This window comes from Neoarius graeffei, chromosome 23 (assembly GCF_027579695.1).
Source record: "Neoarius graeffei isolate fNeoGra1 chromosome 23, fNeoGra1.pri, whole genome shotgun sequence".
Lineage (NCBI taxonomy): Eukaryota > Metazoa > Chordata > Actinopteri > Siluriformes > Ariidae > Neoarius > Neoarius graeffei.
This window is the reverse complement of record NC_083591.1, coordinates 36,817,003-36,841,603: the sequence shown is the minus strand read 5'-3', so window position 1 is coordinate 36,841,603 and position 24,601 is coordinate 36,817,003.

Below are 24,601 nucleotides of genomic sequence, written 5' to 3'. Positions count from 1 at the left end.
CGACAGGTGTAGTGATTCTGCCACTTACCTTCCCTGACTCCACCCTCCTGTCACACACCAATGCTTGGCCACGCCCCCGCTGCCACATACCCCCACCTCCCGACTCAGGCCGGGCGCCTGTCCGGCCTGCAGCCGACTCCCCCCCCCCCCCCCCCTTGACGGGAGAGGAAGTCCGCCACGACCATCTGCGCCCCTGGCCTGTGGATCACCTTGAAGTTAAAGGGTTGGCGTGCCAGATACCAACGGGTGATCCGCGCGTTGGCATCCTTCATGCGGTGGAGCCACTGGAGGAGCGCGTGGTCCGAACAGAGGGTGAAAGGGCATCCCAGAAGGTAGTAACGGAGGGCGAGGACCGCCCACTTGATCGCCAGGCACTCTTTCTCAATGGTGCTGTAGCGCCCCTCACGCACCAACAGCTTGTGACTGATGTACAGTATAAGACTGGGCGATCCTCCCCCTCCACCTCCTGGGACAAAACGGCCCCCAGCCCTCTGTCTGATGCATCCGTCTGCAATATAAAGGGGAGAGAAAAGTCAGGGGAGTGTAAAAGTGGCCCCCCACACAGTGCAGCCTTTACCTTAGAAAAAGCCCGCTGGCATTGCTCCGTCCACTGGACCGGATCTGGTGCCCCCTTTTTAGTCAGATCAGTCAGCGGGCTGGTGACGTCCGAATAATTAGGTATAAACCTAAGATAACAGCCAGCCAGCCCGACGAACTGTCTAACCCCCTTTTTGGTTTTGGGCCTCGGGCAGGCCGCAATTGCTGCTGTCTTGTTAATTTGGGGACACACCTGCCCGTTGCCCAAGTGGAAGCCCAGATACCATACTTCCACCCGCCGAATTGCACACTTCTTCGGATTGGCTGTGAGACCCGCTTGCCTCAGTGACCTAAGGACGGCCCTCAGATGTTGGAGGTGCCTCGGCCAGTCATTACTATAGATGATAATGTCTTCGAGGTAGGCAGCCGCATAGGTGGCATGGGGGCGGAGGACCCTATCCATCAGCCGCTGAAACATAGCGGGCGCCCCAAACAGCCCAAAAGGAAGTGTAATGAATTGGTGTAAGCCGAACAGTGTGGAAAAGGCCGTTTTTTCCCGGAATAATGGAGTCAAGGGGATCTGCCAATAACCCTTTGTTAAATCCAGTGTTGAGTAAAAACGAGCCGTGCCTAGCCGATCGAGCAACTCATCAATACGAGGCATTGGGTACACACTGAATTTAGACACCACGTTGACTTTTCTATAGTCTACACCAGGGGTCACCAAACTACGGCCCGCGGGCCAGATCCGGCCCGCCACCCCCCTTTGACCGGCCCCCCAGCCCCTCTGCCCCCCATCACTTGAACCGGCCCTATGAGGCAATCCCCAAAAGTGGTCATGGCCTATTTTTTTAAATTGCTTTTTGGCAAATAATAACATGTCTGCATCTTGCATTTTGTTGATTTTATCAATTAAAATTGATATTTAGTTATAAAATGAACTATTCATATTTTCCGAATTTTCGTCATATGTTCGTGATCAAGCAGTGACAGGCAGCGCACGCGCAGAGAACTGTCAGTGTTCAGGACAGCAAAATGGCTAGCGGTCAGCGAAAAGCTGACAGAGAGTGCAGAGTTTTTAAAGAACAGTGGCCCACCGATTATTTTTTCGTTCAGTGTAAGGACCGTGCAGTTTGTCTTGTATGTAAAGAAAGTGTGCCGGTTTTCAAAGAATATAATCTGCGTTGTCACTATGAAACCCGCCACAAAGCAGGGTTCGAATTATAAATTTGACCCTATGGGGGTCTCTATTTAAAAAAAAAAAGCAATGCATACTCGCTCTCCTGGACCAGCGCACTTTTGCGCACTGCAGTGCACAGCTTTCACACACAGGCGCGCGCATGCACGCACACACGCACACGGTGTTGCATATATATATATATATATATATATATATATATATATATATATATAGTTAAATACATTTTATATATATATTGTTAAACAAAGGAAGATCGTTGTGAGATAGAGGACAAGTCTTCTTTGGACTTAACTTCACATTCGATTTCGCAGGCTGCAAATTTCAGTTTGCGCGCATAGTGGTGTGGTGGTGAAGTACAGCCGTACATGTTGCGGTTTAATAACACGTTCAATACAAAGTTATGGCTGCATGGTGATCGGAAATGAAATGAGTTTTATTTATATGGTGATATAGGCTATTCAAGCTTATTATGGTGATTATATGATGTATTTGAGAGACTTCCACAGAAAATTAAGTTTGCTTCTTTCATGGGAGCCTGAGGGAATGGGAGCTCAGCTCCCATTGGCTCCCACGTAATTTGAACTATGCCACAAAGAGTATGCTAGTTTGCGAGGGCAAACAAGAGCAGACAGGATTCGGAGGATGAAATGCGGACTGGCTGCACAACAGAATGCATTCCTTCACCAAACCCAGATCAACCAGGCTGCTGTCCGAGCGAGCTATAAGGTAGCTCACCTACGAGCTACTCATGGAAAGCCGTTTACTGATGGGGACTTTGTTAAAGTATGCATGCTTGCTGTGGCTGAGGAGGTGTGTCCCGACAAGAAGGATGCGCTCAACGCGGTGGGTCTCTCCGCACCTACAGTACTATGACCAGGCGAACCGAAGATTTGGGGGACAACGTGTATGACCAGCTGAATGAGAGAGCGTCAGAATTCGAGTTTTTTGCTTTGGCCATGGATGAGAGCAATGACGTGCAGGACACAGCACAACTGCTGTGATCTATTGCTCATATTATTATAATTTCACTGTTTTTTAAAATGTATTTATTTTATAGGCCTATTTATTTGACCTTTATTAAGTGCTGCATACAATTATTATTAATATTATTACTGATATCAACAGGCTTACCTACAATTTATAATTTTCCACTCACCTTTGCCAGTGTCAATCACCTCAACTAGGCAGATGTTTCTTACCTTGACAGCTTTGATATTATTTTTATTAGAAAATAAATAAATGGAATATCTGTGGTATTTCAAATTAAAACAAAGTGTGAAGACTCGATTACTACTTTTGCAAACCACTAGTAAAGATAAACAAATATGTGCCAGGAATCAAGTGTTGATATAGTAGTATGGATATAGTAGTGGGGATGGCCGTGCCAGGCTAGTAATCTCTACTACACAATGAGGCCTGCTGGTGGTCATATTTGTCTGGGTTATACAATTCTATGTGATATAGCTGACCCGACCCCGGCCCCCATCACAGTCAGGAACGACAATGTGGCCCCCAGAGAAAAAAGTTTGGTGACCCCTGAACTAAACCATCCGTTTGTGGGTGATACACACTGGTGCGGATCGGCTTGATACCCAACAACCTATAGAGTTCGTTCAGTGTACATGACATAAACGAGGTGCCTTGGTCAGTCAGAATCTCTTTGGGGATTCCAACTCGGGAGATAATGTGAAAGAGTGCCTCCACAATACTGTGTGCTGAGATATTGCGAAGAGGAACTGCTTCCGGGTATCGCGTTGCATAGTCCACTAGAACAAAGCGGTACCTTCGTGTTGACCGATCTAATGGCCCGACGAGATCCATCCCAATTCTTTCGAACGGGGTCTCAATTAACGGTAGAGGGCGCAAAGGCGCTTTTGGAATGGCCGCTGGATTTACTAACTGGCATTCGCGGCACGCCGTACACCACCTACGGACATCGCTGTGAATCCCCGGCCAATAGAATCGGGCCATTATTCGGGCTAGTATTTTATCCTGCCCTAAGTGTCCAGCCATGAGATTAAAGTGAGCCCCCTGGAATACCAATTCCCAGCGGCTCTTCGGAATCAAAAGCTGCGTGACTCGCTCTTTAGTTTGAGTGTCCTGCGTCACTCGGTATAATCTATCCTTCATAATCGCAAAGTAGGGGAAGGACGGGGTGGCATTCAGCTGGAGCGTTTGACCATCGATTACTCTCACTTGGTCAAACGCATGCTGCAGAGTCTCGTCTCGCGATTGCTCTAATGGGAAATCCGCGAGGGATTCCCCAATAGAGAGAGGAGGGGCCGGCGGCTCCTCACTCTGATGCAGAGATGACGGAGACGGCTCTGTGACAGCTGCTCCCACCAAAGTGACACCGGGACCTCCCCCTGTTAAATGGCAGGACCCACTCTTCACTAAGTGTGTAATTAAATCCCGAAATCCCGGCCAATCAGTCCCCAAAATTATAGAGTGGGTAAGGCAAGGATTAACCGCCGCCTTCACTATAAATTTTTCCCTCGGAAAAGAATGTGGACCGACACTAAAGGGTAGTTGTGAACATCCCCGTGCACACACAACACCTTCACCAATTGTGCTCCCCCCAATGCCTTGTCTTGCACCAGGCTTTGGTGGATTGAGGTCTGATTACAGCCAGAATCCACCAACGCCTGATATGTATCCCCTTGGATACCTTGGTATGCGATACGCTCTGGCCTGATCAGGGGCGGCTCCCGGCGCGTCGGGGATCCAAACCACCATGCCCACCTCCATTACCGAGCACTGCTGTTGGAGGTGGCCCGGCTCCCCGCAGCACCAGCAAACCAGCCCAGGCTTCCTCTCTGCACTGGTGCTCTGGGGCTCACTCACCTGAGGGGGGGAGAGACAGACACAGAAGGGAGAAACAGAAGGGCACCGCGGGTGCGGCAGGCCGGCTGGGGTGGTGCCGGCCCCTGCCTCCGCGGTGGGAGAATGGGGCAAGGAGGAGACACAGGAGGAGGGGAGAGAGAGAGAGAGAGGAGAGAAGAGAAGAGGTCGTCTGCTGTCCTGCCGTCGGGACAGCTGCCAAATGGTCCTCCGCCTGCTCGATTGCCTGATCCAGCGACGCCGGGCAGTGGCACTGGACCCACTCTGCGGTTCTTGCTGGTAAACGTGCGATGAACTGTTCCAGTACCACCTGGTCGATGAGTCCCTCGGCGTCGCAGCTGTCGGCCCTCAACCACTGCCACAGGCGTCCCGGAGTTGCTGGCCAAACGCAAACGGCCGGCCGACTTCCTCCAAGCGCAAAGCGTGGAAGCGCTGACGCTACTGCTCGGGGGTGCGCCCCACACGCTGGAGGACGGCCCGGCGAAGGTCCGCGTAGGCCAGCCGGTGGTCGGTGGGGAGCTGTAGCGCGGTCAACTGCACCTCTCCTGTTAGCAAGGGGAGGAGGCGTGCCACGCGCTGATCCATCGGCCACCCCGAGGTCTCTGCGAGTTGCTCAAAGAGCATGATGAATGCCTCGGGGTCGTCCTGCGGGCCCATCTTTGTTAGGGTGGGAGGGGACGGGCCCGCGGTGGGAGCATTGATAGACCCCGCTGATGCAAGGAGGTGCCGGAACGCCCGACGATCTTCCTGTTGCGCCAGCACCAGGGCCTCGAACCGTTGTTCTTGCTCCTTTCGGAGGGCGAGCAGCGCCTGGTGCTGGATCTGTTGGGCCATGGTGAGGGCGTGGATCAGGTCCGCAAAGGGGGAGGACTCCATGGGGCTGTTCTTTTCTGTGCTCATTCCCGGGTTTGGGCACCACTGTGACAGTTCATGTAGGTGGGTGGAGCACAGAAGGACGGCAGGCCAGAACTGAGTTCACAAAACTCTCTTTTATTCAGCTTTTCTAAACACTCTCACACACTCAGACACATGCACACACATCAGCCATCTGGTTCGGGAGAGAGCTCCCTCTTCTCTCGCTCTCTCTCCTTAAATAGGGCGCGGTCACTGGGAAGACACACAAACACATTAATTAATGACAGGTGTTGTGATTCTGCCACTTACCTTCCCTGACTCCACCCTCCTGTCACAGACCAATGCTTGGCCACACCCCTGCTGCCACAGCCACCCTTATGCATTTTACAAAATTCAGCAAGATCATCGATAAAAATGTCTGTCAATGAACAAAAACAGTGTCTATAAAAATTTAGTCAATAAAAATAAATATTGGCAAATTGCAGTGATTTAAGAGGAATAAAACACTTCAAAAGCTGCTGATTTTTGTACAGTGGAAAATAATCAACTTCATGGTCATAACAATAACTTTGTTTTGTGTCTGGCCACATTACACCACTCATTTATTGATTGTTTTCCTGTAACAGCATACTCTGACATGTTTTATTCCCATTTACTGGATTTCTTTTCATGTCATGTGTCTCTGACAAGACTGGCCTTGTTGGTCATTGCTATCGCCACCCTGACCTTCCCGCAAGTCAGCTGGTACTGTGACGCCCAACCCATGGTCATCTAAGGAGGGGCCACCCTCCAGCCACCTTTCTAGATACACTAATGAGGGACACTGGGGCTCAGAGTCTCTATGAACCAATATCAAGCATCAACAATCGTGATGACTGGGCCACCAGGCGTATAGCTCAGCTGAGGTCGCATTGATTTTCACTGTGGCAAATGTTGCATCAGTAATATGCTTGAATTTTTTATTCAGCATTTTGTCTGTTTAAATTTAAAAACTGTGGACTAATCCAAATATTAAAGATATACATAAATGGGAAAAAAATAATATTACTAAGAGATTTTATCACTTACCAACTGGTGGGAAATTTCACACCATTTTAACCTCTGTATCAGAGAATTAATTCTCTTGAGAACAATAAAATCTGTGAATTGTTGTGGCCACATCTCTTCTTTATATGCAGCCAGTGTTGATCCCAGGTTGCTTCTCTGACTCTAATTTAACCAATTGTCTTGTGGATATCAACACTGTGTTTAGGAAATCTACCACTCACTGTGTAATTAGCACCGGTAATCCGGGTCATGGCACCAGAATGATGAGTCAGGGTGTTTTCCTATTAAGGTCTGGGCAAAGTAAACAGCACTCAAAGAAGTGGAGCACAGCCAGCAGCAAGATCAGCAGGCATTAAGATAGCTTTGATCTAGTCTCTCTGAACTGTTCATTCACCCTGAGGGCTTTAATCTGTGTGGATGAAAAGAGAAAGAGATCTCAACTGGATATATACACTTACATGCTCAGAAACGATAATTGAAGTCTGAAGTTAATGAAGTGAAATCAGTTATTAATTACTGTTATTTATTCTGTTGTTAGTTTCATAAGCTAAAATTAGTCCATAATGGTGCTGTACTAATTAAAAGATTTATTAATGGCAAAGATTAGAGGATAAAAAATGGATTAAAAAATATTCATGCTGTTCGTGATGTGAGTTGCTTGGAAACCTGAATGTAATGATTTATGTGTGTTTTGGTGTGGTGTCCATCACCCTTTGTGTATAAGTTTTGTTATCAAGGTTGGGTAGACACCTGTCTGTATTTGACCAAGGTGAAACTCCCACTCCTGTTCTTTCCCTGGAAACACATGGGATGGAAAAAGGAAGAAAGAAAGAAAGAAAGAAAGAAAGAAAGAAAAGGAGAGAACGTTTCATGCCAGTGAAGTGGGTGTCGTGTGTTCCATATGGTTGAGTTATTTTAAACTCTGCTGCCACGTTGATGCTGTTTCTAAAACGTGACAGACAAATTTGCTCATTTGCTCCGTCATCTGTAACTTCTAACATGGCATCAGTGGGAGCATCATAATTCAGTCTGAAGCAGAAATAGAACCGGATGAAAGGGTCCCAATGTAAATTTAGCTACAACTGGTCATCAACATGATATATGGGGGAAAAAAATGTATGATTTACACCAGCCAGATGATTTTATGCTTGCCAGTTTCTTAATTTCTCTTGGCTTAATGACTGTTGAAGTGGTTGGAAGTAGGATAATTGCACACTCCTGCATGCCTGCTTATCTTCTGCATGCAAGACTTTCTGCATAATTGTTACTGGTTGCCCAAAAATAGGCCATGTGCCACTGGAGTACTATCGTAAAATAAAATAAAATAAGCCAAGTGAAAGACAATAGCTTTCTCCTAAGTACTCAGTATGCACAGTTGGATTTAGTGACAGGCCTAGCTAGCAATTTACATGTCTATGACACAACACATGCTGCCAGTACAGCATAGGCCAAACCTATAATCTATCCAGAATTTGATTTGCACATTCCTAGTGGTTTTCTTTCAGCTTCTCTGCTTTGCAACCACCTCTTTAATTACAGTGTAGACAGCATGTTTGCAAGCTGATCTCTCTCTCTCTGGATTATCCATGTGACTGCTTTTCAAATTACACCTATATCCCCCTCACTTTCCATCTTTTTCTCTTTCTTCCGATTATATAAACTCACACACCTTTTACTTAATTCTGAATTATGCTCTCTCTCTCTCTCTCTCTCTCTCTCTCTCTCTCTCATTTTTTTGACTGATTCACCCTGGCTTCAGTTTTTCTGTTTTTACCTCTGCTTTCCATTGTCCATTCATTTTTTTTTCATATTAAGGCCTTTCTGTTTATCTTTTCATTTTATTGCCTAACTTTTCTCTATGTAGCTGATGTATATTTATTTTAACTGTACCATACCTTTCATTGACTCTCTCATCACTTTTTCTATGTCTTGCTCAGTCATTTAGTCTGATATCTGTGCTCATTCTCTTTAGTTCTGGCACACTTTTATTTTCTCTCATTTTGTATGCCGAACTTTATTTTATCTCTTGTGATGTTTTCTGTATTTTTGTTTTTTCTCTTATACTGGGCATCATCAGGGCCTTCTAGTCCTTCAGAGAAGGCCCAAACATATCAGCATTTCAAAAGTTATTATTTAATTTCTTTCATTCTTGAATTTCTTTCATAATTTCATACGGTAATAATTATTCTCTTCTAATTATAATTCAGCCTCATTTTCTATCAAATTTGCTTCAGAAATGAAAGGGTTAATGTTCTGAAACCATTCAAATAGAATTATCCAATGAGATTTTTTGTTTGTTGTGTCTAAGCAGAGAAGAGTTTAGAGCTGGCTCACTCGCTGGTTAAGACTTCATTGCTGGGACAGAAGGCCATGGCAGTGTATGTTTATGTAGGAAGTGACAGATGAATTAACCAATCAGATTTTGATTTATAGTGGGAGGAACCAAAAATGTATCTCCCTAGGCCTTCTCAAAGGCCAATGTGAGCTTAACCGTGAGTCAGCACCGTCAGCGCAGCAGTGAAGTCACCTTCCAGCCGGTGTAGTGTTCATCAGTAGTGTTAGCAAATGCTAATAAAGTGGTCAAGTCAGTGCTATTGAGAGCAAGTAGCACAGGCTAACGACCGAGAAACTAAGATTTCTGTCTCCAGACTCTCCTTCCATGCATGCTCGCTACAGTATTTTTCACTCAGACTTAAGTATTAATTTCCCTGTGTAACTTACTTAGTTACTTTTAAAATCAACATTGAGAACTACACACAACAGAGCGACCTGGCAGTCTGCTGCTAATCCCTCACAAAATCCTTTGCCCTGTTGCTTTTTTGGTGTGTCTGGCTAAGTTTTGGCTGAGCTGAAGTCTCAACTCTAATAGTAATGGTTCGCCACTGATTTTAAGTATATTGTACTTGCTATCTCTTTTCCTTCCTTCTTTCTGCTCATCCTATCCTCCTCTCTCTCTCTCTCTCTCTCTCTCTCTCTCTCTTTCTCTCTTTTTTTGCTTGGTTCTTATTCTCACTGTTTCTCTTACTCTTGCTCACTTTCTTTTCTCTCTTTCTCTCTTCTTTTCTCCACCTGTCTCTCTGTATATCTGTTTTTCCTCTGATACCTCTTTCTGACTCACAGTATGATGTGTGCTGAAGGAACCACAGTTATGCTTGCAGGCATGTTCAAATGTTAAAATGGTGCACACACCTGAAAATGATTCATGTCACCTACCAGTACCAGCCTGCTTATATTTACAAACACATTTTCATAGTGGGTACAGCATGTGTATATGTGTGTGCAAATAGGGGCATGTGTACATGGGTTTAAACATCAGCGACTTTATTAATCTGAGTTGAATGTAATCAAGCAATCTGTTGTTTTGTGAACATCTGCTTATCTCATCTCATTATCTCTAGCCGCTTTATCCTGTTCTACAGGGTCTCAGGCAAGCTGGAGCCTATTCCAGCTGACTACAGGCGAAAGGCGGGGTACACCCTGGACAAGTCGCCAGGTCATCACAGGGCTGACACATAGACACAGACAACCATTCACACTCACACCTACGGTCAATTTAGAGTCACCAGTTAACCTAACCTGCATGTCTTTGGACTGTGGGGGAAACCGGAGCACCCGGAGGAAACCCACGCGGACATGGGGAGAACATGCAAACTCCGCACAGAAAGGCCCCTGCCGGCCACGGGGCTCGAACCCAGACGTTCTTGCTGTGAGGCGACAGCGACATCTGCTTATGTTAACTGTAATTGGAAAAGTAATCAGCAGGGAACAAAATACACTAAACACACAAACAGAGCTGATCCATCTGTAACAGGCAGTTTAGTCGAGAGAGCTTCTCGAGCTACAGTGTTCAAATAGTACATTATCAATCTAAAACATATTATTGCATTATCTGTTGGGGACGGCTGGTATAACTGTAGCATTTTTTGTTTTACTAACGTCAATCAGTAACTATTTAAATGATAGACTTCATACATTCCACAAACCATGATACATATATTTGTATCTTTTATCAAGTCAATTTTATTTGTATAGCACTTTTAATAATAGACATTATCACAAAGCAGCTTTACAGAAATATATAGATTCCAGATATACAGTACTTTCTAAACAGGAATGTATAAATTTATCCTGAATGAGCAAGGCTGAGGTGATGGTGGCAAGGAAAATCGCCCTGAGACGACATGGGGACCAAACCTTGAGAGCAGCCAGACTCACTGGTTCAAGGTTGTCAATTGCACCGTAAGATATGGAGTAATTATAAAAAAACATATTGGTGAATGTCCATTTGCACACAGAGAGAACAATTGCTCATTTAAATGCTGGTGTATTAAAAACAATTTAAAGGCGATAAGCAGGGGTTGATCCAGGAAAATGGGAAGTGGGGGTCAATGGCCTGAAGCTCTGCAGTTTTTAAATGCCCGGAGATGCATTTTGAGCTGTCAGAGACATGTTGTAAATGAAATCTCTTCAAGAAAATTACCATATCTGTTAGGGTTTTGCTGGGATTCGAACCTGGTTCGTTGATCCAGCAAACCCCCACTAGGCCACCAGGGGAATGACTCAAATGCAGAGGCGTGAGGCGGAAGTAGAAAAAGTAACAAAAGGTTTATTTATACTATGTACACTATATACAATCCAGGGCAAAACAAAAAAAAAAACAAAAAACAAAGAGTATAATTCAAAAAGAAAAAGGCAAAAAAGCAAAAGCTCAGAAGATCCACAAAACACAGTACAAAGGAAACTGGAGATAAACATAACAGCACAAAGACTCCGTGACAAGAGGACTGAACTCAGGGGTATAAATACACAAACTAATTAAGGACACAGGTGAAGATAATTAGGACTAACAGGCAATTAACAAAAACACAAAACACAGGAACAGTGGCGGCCTCTAGAGGCCAAAATAAACAAGACACGAAAAGGAAATAACAGCGGCCTCTAGAGGCCAAAACAGTCCAAGTCCTAACAGGACCCCCCCCTCTAGGAGCGTCTCCTGACGTTCCCAGGGCGATCCGGATGGGCCGAATGGAAGTCCCGACACAGTTCTTTATCTAGGACATCCCGAGCAGGAACCCAGCAGCGCTCCTCAGGACCATAGCCCTCCCAGTCCACCAGATATTGCAACCCGCCGCGGACCCGGCGGGAGTCAAGCAGGCGATGCACAGTGAACACAGTCTGCCCCTGGAAGATGCGGGGGGGTGGGGGGTTCCTAGGGGCAGGGGCATACGTAGACGTCAGTACAGGCCGCAACAGGGAAACATGGAAAGTGGGGTTGATCCTCAGAGTCCGGGGCAACTGGAGCCGGTAGGAGACAGGGTTAACCCTGCGCACCACCTTGAAGGGGCCAATGTAGCGAGGAGCAAGCTTGCGGTTCTCCACCCGCAGCGGAAGGTCCTTAGTGGACAGCCAAACCCGCTGCCCAGGGCGAAAAGTGTGTGCAGGTCTTCTGTGGCGGTTGGCCTGAGTCTGGTTGGTTCTGGAGGTCTGTATGAGGGTCTTCCTGACCTTGCTCCAGGTCTTGCGACACCGTCTCACATATTGGTTGACCGAGGGCACCCCAGCGTCCTCCTCCTGGTCCGGGAACAGAGGTGGCTGGAACCCGAATTGGCACTGGAATGGCGACAGCTTGGTGGCCGATGACTGCAGGGTGTTGTGGGCGTACTCTGCCCATGGCAGCCAGGTGCTCCATGATGTCGGGTTATCCATAGCCAGGCCTCGCAGGGTGGTTTCCAGGTCCTGGTTGAGCCTCTCCGTCTGACCATTGGACTGTGGGTGAAACCCAGAGGAGAGGCTGGCAGTGGCTCTGATGACCTTGCAGAACCCGTGCCACACTTGGGAGGAGAACTGGGGCCCTCGGTCTGAGACGATGTCCTGTGGAAGACCAAAGACTCGGAAGACATGATTAAATATAAGTTTCGCTGTTTCAAGAGCAGAGGGGAGTTTGCACAGAGGTATGAAGCGGCAGGCCTTGGAGAATCTGTCAACAATGACCAAAATGACCATGTTACCTTGTGACTCAGGGAGACCCGTGATGAAGTCGACTGCCACGTGGGACCAGGGACGCCGGGGAATGGTCAGAGGATGCAGGAGACCCTGGGGATGCTGTCATGGGTTCTTGGTTCTGGTGCAAACCTCACAGGACAGGACAAATGACCTTACTTCCTGCTCCATGTTAGGCCACCAGAAGCGTCTTTTCAGGAAGTCCAGGGTCCTCCGAGCTCCCGGGTGGGCGGTGAGAGGGGAAGAGTGACCCCACTGGAGAACCTTGGCCCGGGCTTGATGTGGGACGTACAAGAGGCCCGGTGGCCCCGTCCCAGGACCGGGGTCCTGGCATTGGGCTCGTCGAACAGCCTCCTCAATACCCCAGCGGACAGGGGCCACAATCCGGGACACCGGGATAATAGGCCCGACTTCATTCTCCCTGTTAGTGGCAGAAAACAGCCTGGACAGTGCGTCAGGTTTGGTGTTCTTGGAGCCGGGACGGTACGAGAGGGTGAAGTCAAACCGACTGAAAAACAGGGCCCACCTAGCCTGTCGAGGGTTCAGTCTCTTGGCTTGCTGGAGGTACTCCAGGTTCTTGTGGTCAGTCCAAACCAGGAATGGATGTTGCGCTCCCTCCAGCCAGTGCCTCCACTCCTCAAGGGCCAGTTTGACCGCTAACAGTTCTCGATCCCCCACATTGTACCGGGACTCCGCAGGACTCAGGCGGTGGGAGAAGTAAGCGCAGGGGTGCAGCTTTCCTTCCGAACGTTGAGAGAGTACCGCGCCGACACCACTGTCCGAGGCGTCCACCTCCACGATGAATGGTTGGGAGGTGTCCGGGAGGACCAGAATGGGTGCCGTGCAGAAGCGGGCCTTGAGGTCTTTGAACGCCTTTTCTGCCTGAGGAGACCAGCCATAAGATCCACCTGTCCCTTTGGTGAGGTCTGACATGGGTGCTGCCACAGAACTGAAGTTCCTGATGAACTTGCGGTAGAAGTTAGCGAATCCTAAGAACCGCTGAACCTCCTTAACGGACTTGGGAGTAGGCCAGTCCCGGACAGCCAGGGTCTTGGCAGGGTCCATTTGGAGTTGGCCTGTCCGTACAATAAATCCCAGAAAGGAGACCTCGGGAACATGAAATTCGCATTTCTGGGCCTTGGCGAACAGATTGTTCTGTAGCAGCCTCTGGAGAACCTGGCGGACATGGTGGCGGTGCTCCTGCACGGTCTTGGAAAAGATAAGGATGTCATCGAGGTAGACAAAGACGTACAGGTTAATCATGTCCCTTAAGACGTCGTTGATTAGGGCCTGAAAAACAGCTGGTGCGTTGGTGAGTCCGAAGGGCATCACCTGGTATTCGTAGTGCCCAGACGGGGTGTTAAAGGCAGTCTTCCACTCGTCTCCCTGTCGGATACGGATGAGGTGGTATGCGTTCCGTAGGTCCAACTTGGTGAAGACGGTGGCACCTTGGAGCAGGTCGAAAGCAGTGGACATCAGCGGAAGGGGATATCGGTTGCGCACAGTGATCTTGTTCAGGCCCCTGTAGTCAATACATGGTCGAAGCCCCCCATCCTTCTTGCCGACAAAGAAGAAGCCGGCACCAGCAGGTGAGGTGGAGGGTCGAATGAACCCAGAGACCAGGGCGTCTTTGTGGTATTCCTCCATAGCCTTGCGTTCTGGCTGAGAGAGGGAAAACAGTCTGCCACGAGGAGGGGTAGTCCCAGGGAGCAAGTCGATGGCACAGTCGTAGGCCCGGTGCGGAGGAAGAACGGCGGCCCTGCTCTTGCTGAATACCTCCTTGAGATCCCAGTACTCTGTGGGAACTTGAGATAACTCGGTGAGATCAGGGGGCTCGGCAGGAGACACAGGAGAGCTAGAGAGCAGACAAGAGGCATGGCATGCAGGGCCCCATTCCACAACCTGGCTTGTTACCCAGTCTATGCGAGGGTTGTGGCGAGTAAGCCAAGGAAGGCCTAGAATAACTGGGAACTCAGGTGAAGGAATCAGGTGCAGGGATATTTCTTCCTTGTGACCTTGAGACTGGAGGAAGACTGGAGAAGTAACTTGAGTGACTCTTCCATCACCTAACGCTTGGCCATCGAGGGCAGACACAGACAGAGGGACTTCAAGAGGTGCAGTAGGTATATTGATGCTTTGGGCAAAGTGAATATCCATAAAGTTCCCAGCCGCCCCTGAGTCTATCAAAGCTTGACAAGAGTGGACAGACTCACCCCAGGAGATGGAGACCGGGATGTAGATTCCTTGGCCAGGGAGTCCGGGAGAGAGGGTAGGCCCCGTCACAACCCTCCCTCGGCTGGACGGGGCGGTCCTTTTCCCAAGAGTTCGGGACATGATGCTCGGAAGTGACCAGGCTTGCCACAGTAGATGCAGCACTTGTCCCTCCTTCTGCGCTCCCTCTCAGATGCGGAGAGGCGAGTACGACCCACTTGCATGGGTTCTGGACAGTCACTGAAGGAGGTAGACGGTCTCCAGGTAGAGGTAGGGAGGCTGGGGGGGCTCAAGGCTTGGTGGCGTTCTCTCATCCTGTTGTCCAGACGAATAGCATGTGAGATGAGGGTTTCGAGGTCACTTGGGCATCCAATAGAGGCCAGACCGTCCTTGATGGGGTCAGACAGACCATGGTGGAAGGCTGACACCAGGGCAGTCTCGTTCCATCCACTTACTGCTGCGAGTGTTCGGAATGAGATGGCGTAATCTGCGACGCTTCCTCCTTGCCGGATGGACATGAGCTTTCGGGCTGCGTCGGTACTGATGTCTGCCTGATCGAAGACCCGAAGCATCTCTTCAGAAAACAGCTGGAAATCAAAGCACTCAGGTCCCTGTCTTTGCCAGATAGCAGTAGCCCAGGCTCGCGCCTTACCAGCTAATAAGGTGATCACAAAGGCAATCTTGCGGCGATCCGTAGTGTAGGTGGTAGGCTGAAGCTCAAAGGTGAGTTGACACTGGGTAAGGAACTCTCGGCACTCACTGTGCTTGCCGTCATACCTCTGTGGTGCAGGAAGGCTGGGTTCGCGAGGTGAAGAAGGCAGCATGGCAGGAGGCACTGGAGCAGGAGTGGGAGCTGGATCAGGAGCAGGAACTGGATCAGGAGCTGCAGGCAGAGATGTCAGCTGTGCCAGGGTTTTCCCAATTTGCTGAAGCAGTTCCTCGTGGCGAGCAAGGGCCTCACGTTGGCTGGTGAGCGTATGTCCATGAGCGTCCATGGTCGCTCCAAAGCGTGTCAAAGCTGCCATAATTCCCTGAAGGTTGGCCGGGTAGACAGTTGAAGCAGCCTCTGCTGAGTCGGTCATGACGGAGTCTTTCTGTTAGGGTTTTGCTGGGATTCGAACCTGGTTCGTTGGTGTGATGATCCAGCAAACCCCCACTAGGCCACCAGGGGAATGACTCAAATGCAGAGGCATGAGGCGGAAGTAGAAAAAGTAACAAAAGGTTTATTTATACTATGTACACTATATACAATCCAGGGCAAAACAAAAAACAAAAACAAAAACAAAGAGTATAATTCAAAAAGAAAAAGGCAAAAAAGCAAAAGCTCAGAAGATCCACAAAACACAGTACAAAGGAAACTGGAGATAAACATAACAGCACAAAGACAGGACTGAACTCAGGGGTATAAATACACAAACTAATTAAGGACACAGGTGAAGATAATTAGGACTAACAGGCAATTAACAAAAACACAAAACACAGGAACAGTGGCGGCCTCTAGAGGCCAAAATAAACAAGACACGAAAAGGAAATAACAGCGGCCTCTAGAGGCCAAAACAGTCCAAGTCCTAACAATATCAAAATATGTTTTAAAACTAGGTACTTTCAAAACCGTTTTATTAGTCACTGAAAATGATATTGTCAGAGTTGCAGGTACAGTATATTCATAGAACAGAATTACAACTGATATATGGTAATGTTTATGAAAGTTGCATTCTCATATCATGCAATACTACATGACACACTACAGTGTAGTACACTGACCACAAAACACCTAATATCAATAAATTATTACTATTTTAGCAACTGCAACCTGAGTTCCTGCTCAGGACATTCAGTTTACATATAAGACAGTGAATATACCCAGGTAAACCGAGGGAATGTAAGTGGCCACTTAAGACAGAGCTTAATACCGAGATAACTATAAACAAAGACTGCAAGAGTTGTATGTCTATAATACAAAGTCAGTAACTGCAATCTGAGCTCCTGAGTCTAATAGACTGAGATAACTGTACAATGATTGTGCGAGTTCATGTGAACAAGTCCTAATAAGTTTCTAAGACTCAGGGGATTTCAAGCAGGTTTTCTTCAGAGCTGTTGCAAAAATCAACTTCTCTCACAGATCTATCCAGCCGTTGTCGTAAAAATCAAAGTGAGGGTCACCCCCAAAACAGCACATGTACCATGTACATACCCAAGGTATAGTAAGTACAGAGATACCCTATTAATGAATACGAGCAGTAGCCGGACAGCCAGCACATGTAGCAGACTATTACTGCCTGCTGCACCATCTTATCATTTTGGCTTGTGAACATGCATGTTAACGATACCATAAACATAAAAGGATGGCGCACACCCTGTACATGTAGTCTTCAGTGCAATCCAGGAATACGGTATGTTATTATGTCAATGCACGAAGTTCCCGCACCTTATTAAAATCCAACAGGACTCGCCCAGCTTGCTTTTCACTGCATTTGTGTCACGAGCGAAAAAAACTTAGCTAGGACCTACTATTAAATATAAATTTATACCATCAACTCTTCAGCTCAATCCCACATAATTAATTTAGTTAATTTTTTAAAACCTTATTAATGAAAATATAGTTGGCATATCTCAGTTTCTGCAATACAATCAAGTCCAGATAATTCCAAATAACCATGTACGACATTTTTTTTTTTTTGGAAGGGGGGTGTGTGTGCCAAATGCGCCTCCCCCCCAAAAAAAAAAAAAAATCTGTACAAGATAAGGGTTGTTGCATAATAGATGTTTTGCATTTAGAAAATACAAACAGGTTACAATTGTTCCATGTTAAAATTTTGTGTTGGCTCTTCCATACATCATACTATGGTGACTATTATAGTGTATTTACGTATATACAAGTAGTCGTCGACTTACGACCTATGCGACTTACGACCGATCGACTTTACGACCATCTGGTTATGACTGGCAAGTGTTTCCCAGCTGAGCTAGCTGAGCATACGACAGTTTTCGCCCCAGCTCCTGGCAGCACCTCTTGCAGTGTTGCCAGATACTGCTGACATTTTCCAGCCCAAAATATGTTCAAAACCCGCCAAAATGCACTTAAAACCGCCAAATGGGTGGGAAACCGCCCAATCTGGCAACACGGGCCTCTCGCCGCGTACAACAGTTTCTGCCCCAGCTCCAGGCCCATGCGTAGTCTCTCGCGTGTGCCCTCGCGCACTCCGTCATACAGTTTCCGCCCCAGCTCCAGGCACATGCGCAGTCTCTCTCGCGCGCCCTCGCACACTCCGTCATACAGTTTCCGCCCCAGCTCCTGGTTCATGAAACGAGCAAATGATCCTGCCAGCCCGAGCGCTGCAACAGCTGATGATGACATAGATGACCCACAGCCAAGCACCAGTGATGCCATTTTTTGTTTTGCATATATTAAACGAATTGTACTGTACGCAGTGTAGTATGCAGTGTTTGACATAAACCAAATAATGAGCCAAGGTAATGAAATAAGAAAATGTTGATAAAATAAGACTTTAAGATGATTACAATATCATTACACATCACAATATACTTACGTTCATTTAACATAGGCCGACTTACAACCAGATTGGTTTACGACCGGTCAGTCGTAACCAAACGCAGTCGTAAGTCGACGACTACCTGTACTAGCTTTTCATACCACCAAGGCACCCTCACTATCCTCTTTCTTTTTACGCAGCTCACATACTTATAATAGTTTTGCCATGTTTAGAAAATTGGTGTCAGATCAGTAATAGCGTTGCTTCCCATGCACAAAGTGCACAGAGCGGAGCCCCAGACTTAAGAGAATATAGTAATGCGTTGACCTGATTTTTGATGGCTTTTGACTATATGACATCTATAAATAGGAATGATGTACTTGTCCCACCACAGGGAACCTGATCATAAATGATAGGCAACGTATCTCAAACACTTGACCACCAGACAATGAAATTTGTATCTTTATTTCCACAAGATAGATGGGTTTTTATCCAGCGCTTAATTTTCATTTGCTTTTTAAAAAAGTGATATCGGATTATTTCCTAACACATTTTACAGAAAATATTCATGACAATTTTATATAAAACAAGTTTGTGGCAACTTGGATGAGTGGGTGGAGCACAGAAGGATGGCAGGCCAGAACTGAGTTCACAAAACTGTTTATTATCAGCTTTTCAGCTTCTACACGTTTATTCATATATCTTTATACACACACACACACACGCCACACACACGTGTCCTGGTCGGGAGAGAGCCCGCTCTGCTCACGCTCTCTTCCTTAAATAGGGCGCGGCTGCTGGGAAGACACACAAACACAGGTTAATTCACATCAGGTGTAGTGATTCTGCCACTTACCTTCCCTGACTCCGCCCTCCGGTCACAGACCGATGCTTGACCACACCCTCACTGCCACATACCCCCACTGCCCGACTCAGGCTGGGCAGCCGTCCGGCCCGCAGCCGACTCCCCCCCCCCTTGACAGGAGAGGATGTCCGCCACGACCATCTGCGCCCCCGGCCTGTGGACCACCTTGAAGTTAAAGGGTTGGAGTGCCAGATACCAACAGGTGATCCGCGCGTTGGCATCCTTCATGCGGTGGAGCCACTGGAGGGGCGCGTGGTCCGAACAGAGGGTGAAAGGGCGTCCCAGCAGGTAGTAACGGAGGGCGAGGACCGCCCACTTGATGGCCAGGCACTCCTTCTCTATGGTGCTGTAGCGCCCCTTACGCACTGGCAGCTTCCAACTTAAATACAGCACTGGGCGATCCTCCCCCTCCACCTTCTGGGACAAAACAGCCCCCAGCCCTCTGTCTGACGCATCCGTCTGCAATATAAAAGGGAGAGAAAAGTCAGGGGAGTGTAACAGTGGCCCCCCACACAGTGCAGCCTTTACCTCAGAAAAAGCCCGCTGGCATTGCTCCGTCCACTGGACCGGCTCTGGTGCCCCCTTTTTAGTGAGATCAGTCAGCGGGCTGGTGACGTCCGAATAATTAGGTATAAACCTATGATAATAGCCAGCCAGCCCCAGGAACTGTCTCAGCCCCTTTTTGGTCTTGGGCCTCAGGCAGGCCGCAATTGCCGCTGTCTTGTTAATTTGGGGACGCACCTGCCCATTGCCCAAGTGGAAGCCCAGATACCGTACTTCCACCCGCCCAATCACACACTTCTTCGGGTTGGCTGTGAGACCCGCCCGCCTCAGCGACCTAAGGACGGCCCTCAGATGTTGGAGGTGCCTCGGCCAGTCATTACTATAGATAATAATATCATCGAGATAGGCAGCCACATAGGTGGCGTGGGGACGAAGGACCCTATCCATCAGCCGCTGAAACGTAGCGGGTGCCCCAAACAGCCCAAAAGGAAGTGTGACAAACTGGTGTAAGCCAAAAGGTGTGGAAAAGGCCATTTTTTCTCGGGATAATGGAGTCAAGGGGATCTGCAAATAACCCTTTGTTAAATCCAGTGTCGAGTAAAAGCGAGCCATGCCTAGTCGATCGAGCAACTCATCAATACGAGGCATTGGGTATGCGTCGAATTTAGACACCATGTTGACTTTTCTATACCAACCCGTCTATACTGAACCGGACCGACCTGTCGGCCTTGGGTACCAAGACCACCAGGCTGCTCCAGTCACTGTGGGACTCCTCGACGATGCCCATTTCGAGCATGGCCTCGAGTTCTTCCCGAACCACTTTTTTCTTGTGTTCGGGTAGCCTGTAAGGGCGGCTACGCACTACCACCCCCGGGGGCGTCTTGATGTGGTGTTCTATGAGGTTGGTGCGGCCGGGCAGGGGCGAGAATACGTCCGAAAACTTGGTCTGCAACTGGGCAACCTCCGCGAGTTGGGTCGGGGAGAGGTGGTCTCCACAGGGGACCGGAGAGGTACACGATGCCAATGTTCCCTTTTGAACCTCCGGCCCCAGCTCTGCCTTCTCTGGAACCACCGACACCAACACCATTGGGACCTCCTCATTCCAGAGTTTGAGCAGGTTGAGGTGGTAAACTTTTAAATGCCCCACCCCTGTCCGTTCGCCTCACCTCATAGTCAACGTCCCCGACTTGCCGTGTGACCTCAGAGGGTCCTTGCCACTTGGTGACTAATTTGGAGCTCGATGTGGGAAACAGTATGAGTACTTTATCTCCCGGTGTGAACTCCCTGAGGCGCGTACCCTTGTCGTACAGGCGGGTCTGTCATTCTTGGGCCTGCCGCAAATTCTCCTGGGTTAGGTTGGTGAGTGTGTGGAGTTTTGCGCGCAGGTCAATAACGTATTGGATTTCATTTTTACTTTGCGAAGGTCCCTCCTCCCAATTTCCCCGCAGCACATCTAGAATGCTGCGCGGCTTACGCCCATATAACAATTCAAACGGGGAGAACCCCGTGGAGGCTTGGGGAACCTCTCACACTGAAAACAACAAGGGTTCGAGCCACTTATCCCAATTACGTGCATCCTCACTTACGAATTTTTAATTATATTTTTGAGGGTGCGATTGAACCGTTCAACTAAACCGTCCGTTTGTGGGTGATACACACTGGTGTGGATCGGCTTAATACCTAATAACCCATACAGTTCCTTTAGTGTACGTGACATAAACGTGGTGCCTTGGTCAGTCAGAATCTCTTTCGGGATTCCAACTCGGGAGATGACGCGGAAGAGTCCCTCCGCAATACTGCATGCTGAGATATTGCGAAGAGGCACTGCTTCCGGGTATTGCGTTGCATAGTCCACTAGAACTAATATAAAGCGGTACCCTCGTGCTGACCGATCTAATGGCCCGACGAGATCCATCCCAATTCTTTCGAACGGGATCTCGATTAATGGGAGAGGGTGCAAAGGCGCTTTTGGAATGGTCGCTGGATTTACTAACTGGCATTCGCGGCATGCCGTACACCACCTACGGACATCGCCATGGATCCCCGGCCAGTAGAATCGGGCCATTATTTGGGCTAGTGTTTTATCCTGCCCTAAGTGTCCAGCCATGGGATTAAAGTGAGCTGCCTGGACTACCAATTCCCGGCGGCTTTTCGGAATCAAAAGCTGCGTGACTCGCTCTTTAGTTTGAGTGTCCTGCGTCACTCGGTATAATCTATCCTTTATAATCGCGAAGTAGGGGAAGGATGGGGTGGCGTTTGGCTGGAGCGTTTGACCATCGATTACTCTCACTTGGTCAAACGCATGCCGCAGAGTCTCGTCTCGCAACTGCTCTAACAGGAAATCCGCCAGGGATTCCCCAATAGAGAGAGGAGGAGCCGGCGGCTCCTCACTCTGATGCGGAGCTGACGTAGATGGCTCTGTGACAGCTGCTCCCGCCAGCGCAACACCGGGACCTCCCCTTATTAAACTACTGCAGGACCCACTCTTTACTAGGTGCCTCATTAATTCCCCAAATCCCGGCCAATCAGTCCCCAAAATTATAGAGTGGGTAACTTCACTATAAATTTTTCCCCTCGAAAAAAAATGTGGACTGACACTAAAGGGTAGCTGTGAACATCCCTGTGCACACACAACACCTTCACCAATTGTGCTCCCCCCAATGCCTCATCTTGCACCAGGCTTTGGTGGCTTGAGGTCTGATTACAACCAGAATCCACCAACACCTGATATGTATCCCCTTGGATACTCACCGGTATGCGATACGCTCCGGCCCGATCGAGGGCAGCTCCTGGCGCGTCAGGGATCCAAACCACCGCGCCCACTTCCATCGCCGAGCACTGCTGTTGGATGTGGCCCGGCTCCCCGCAGCACCAGCAAACTGGCCCAGGCTTCCTCTCTGCACTGGTGCTCTGGGGCTCACTCACCTGAGGGGGGGGAGAGACAGACACAGAAGGGAGAAACGGGAGGGCACCGCAGGTGCGGCGGGCCGGCTGGGGTGGGGCTGGCCCCCGCCTCCGCGGTGGGGGAATGGGGCAAGGAGGAGACACGGGAGGAGAGGGAGAGAGATAGAGAAAGGAGAGGGGAGAAGAGGTTGTCTGCTGTCCTGCTGTCAGGCCAGCCGCCAAATGGTCCTCCGCCAGCTTGATTGCCTGATCCAGCGACGCCGGTCAGTGGCACTGGACCCACTCTGCAGCTCCGGCTGGTAGATGCGCGATGAACTGCTCCAGTGCCACCTGGTCGATGATCCCCTCGTTGTCGGCCCTCAACCACCACCAGCAGGCGTCCCGGAGTTGCTGGCCAAACGCGAATGGCCGGCCAACTTCCTCCAAGTGCAAAGCGCGGAAGCGCTGCCGTTGTTGCTCGGGGGTGCGCCCCACATGCTGGAGAACGGCCTGGCGAAGGTCCGCGTAGGCCAGCCGGCAGTCGGCGGGGAGCTGTAGCGCAGCCAGCTGCACCTCTCCCATTAGCAGGGGGAGGAGGCGCATTGCGCGCTGTTCCATCGGCCACCCCGAGGTCTCTGCCACCTGCTCAAAGAACGTGAGGAAGGCCTCGGGGTCGTCCTGTGGGCCCATCTTCGTCAGGGTGAAGGGGGATGGCCCCACGGAGGTGGACCCCGCCGACGCGAGGAGGTGCCGGAACGCCTGTCGCTCTTCCTGCTGAGCCAGCACCAGGGCCTCGAACTGCTGTTCCTGATCCTTCTGGAGGGCGACTAGTGCCTGGTGCTGGCTTTGCTGGGCCGTGGCGAGGGCGTAGACCAGCTCAGCGAATGGGGAGGACTCCATGGGGCTGTTCTGCTTCGGTGCTCCAAAACCCGGGTTTCGGCACCACTGTGGCAACTTGGATGGGTGGGTGGAGCACAGAAGGACGGCAGGCCAGAACTGAGTTCACAAAACTGTTTATTATCAGCTTTTCAGCTTCTACACGTTTATTCATATATCTTTATATACACACACACACGCCACACACACATGTGTCCTGGTCGGGAGAGAGCCCGCTCTGCTCTCGCTCTCTTCCTTAAATAGGGCACGGCTGCTGGGAAGACACACAAACACAGGTTAATTCACATCAGGTGTAGTGATTCTGCCACTTACCTTCCCTGACTCTGCCCTCCGGTCACAGACCGATGCTTGACCACGCCCCCACTGGCACAAAGTTAAAACAATTTTATTCGTCTACTAGCTTGTTGGATAATTGACAGTTTTTATCATGTGAGGGCAATAGACGGATGTAATCACAGGAAGAGTTTTATTGAAAGCACACTAGCAAACAGATCCAAAATGCAGACAAAAGCAGAGTCGAAAAACAGGCAGTGGTCGAGTGAGGCACAGACGGGATATCAGAGGTAATACAATACTCGCAGTTCAAAAACACAAACAGGGTCAAAAACAGAAAAGCAATGCAAGAGTGTAAGCTCTGAGAGTGTGTTACTGAGAGTTTTGATATGTATGCGCTGTGATTGTGCTCAAATCAGGAACAGATGCATGGTAATTAGTCCTAATGGTGATGTGACACAGACGTGACAGATGTAGCCAGACAACTGTTTGACATATCAAGTTTGATCTTTGATCATAAATATATAGTAATGCTGTAAAGTGAAAGCGCTGGTTCACTGCTGTCCACCAGGCACCCAGCAGAGTCACACCATAATAAATGTCATGGTGTTGTTTCTGGCACATGGCATGCGGTGTCAAAGAAAGGAATAAATATATTCATAACTGTGATGCATATCTCATTATTGGTATCATTGTCACAAGACAATGCAGCAATTTACTGATGTGAGATACACTACACTACACAATTCGTTGGTTCATACGCTGTAATACCTACAATGCAGCCATCAGCATTCTGATTTGGATTCTATGATGATCCATGAGAGGATAAATACTTGATACTCCCTATTAGACAGACAGAACTGAGGATGCCTTTTGGACGAGAGGCAAAACATCTTCAAGAATTTTCAAGCAAGTCCAGTTGCTCTCCTCTACCAACCACAGATTACTATGTACCTGGATGACTGAGTATTTTCACAGATATGTTTCTATGCA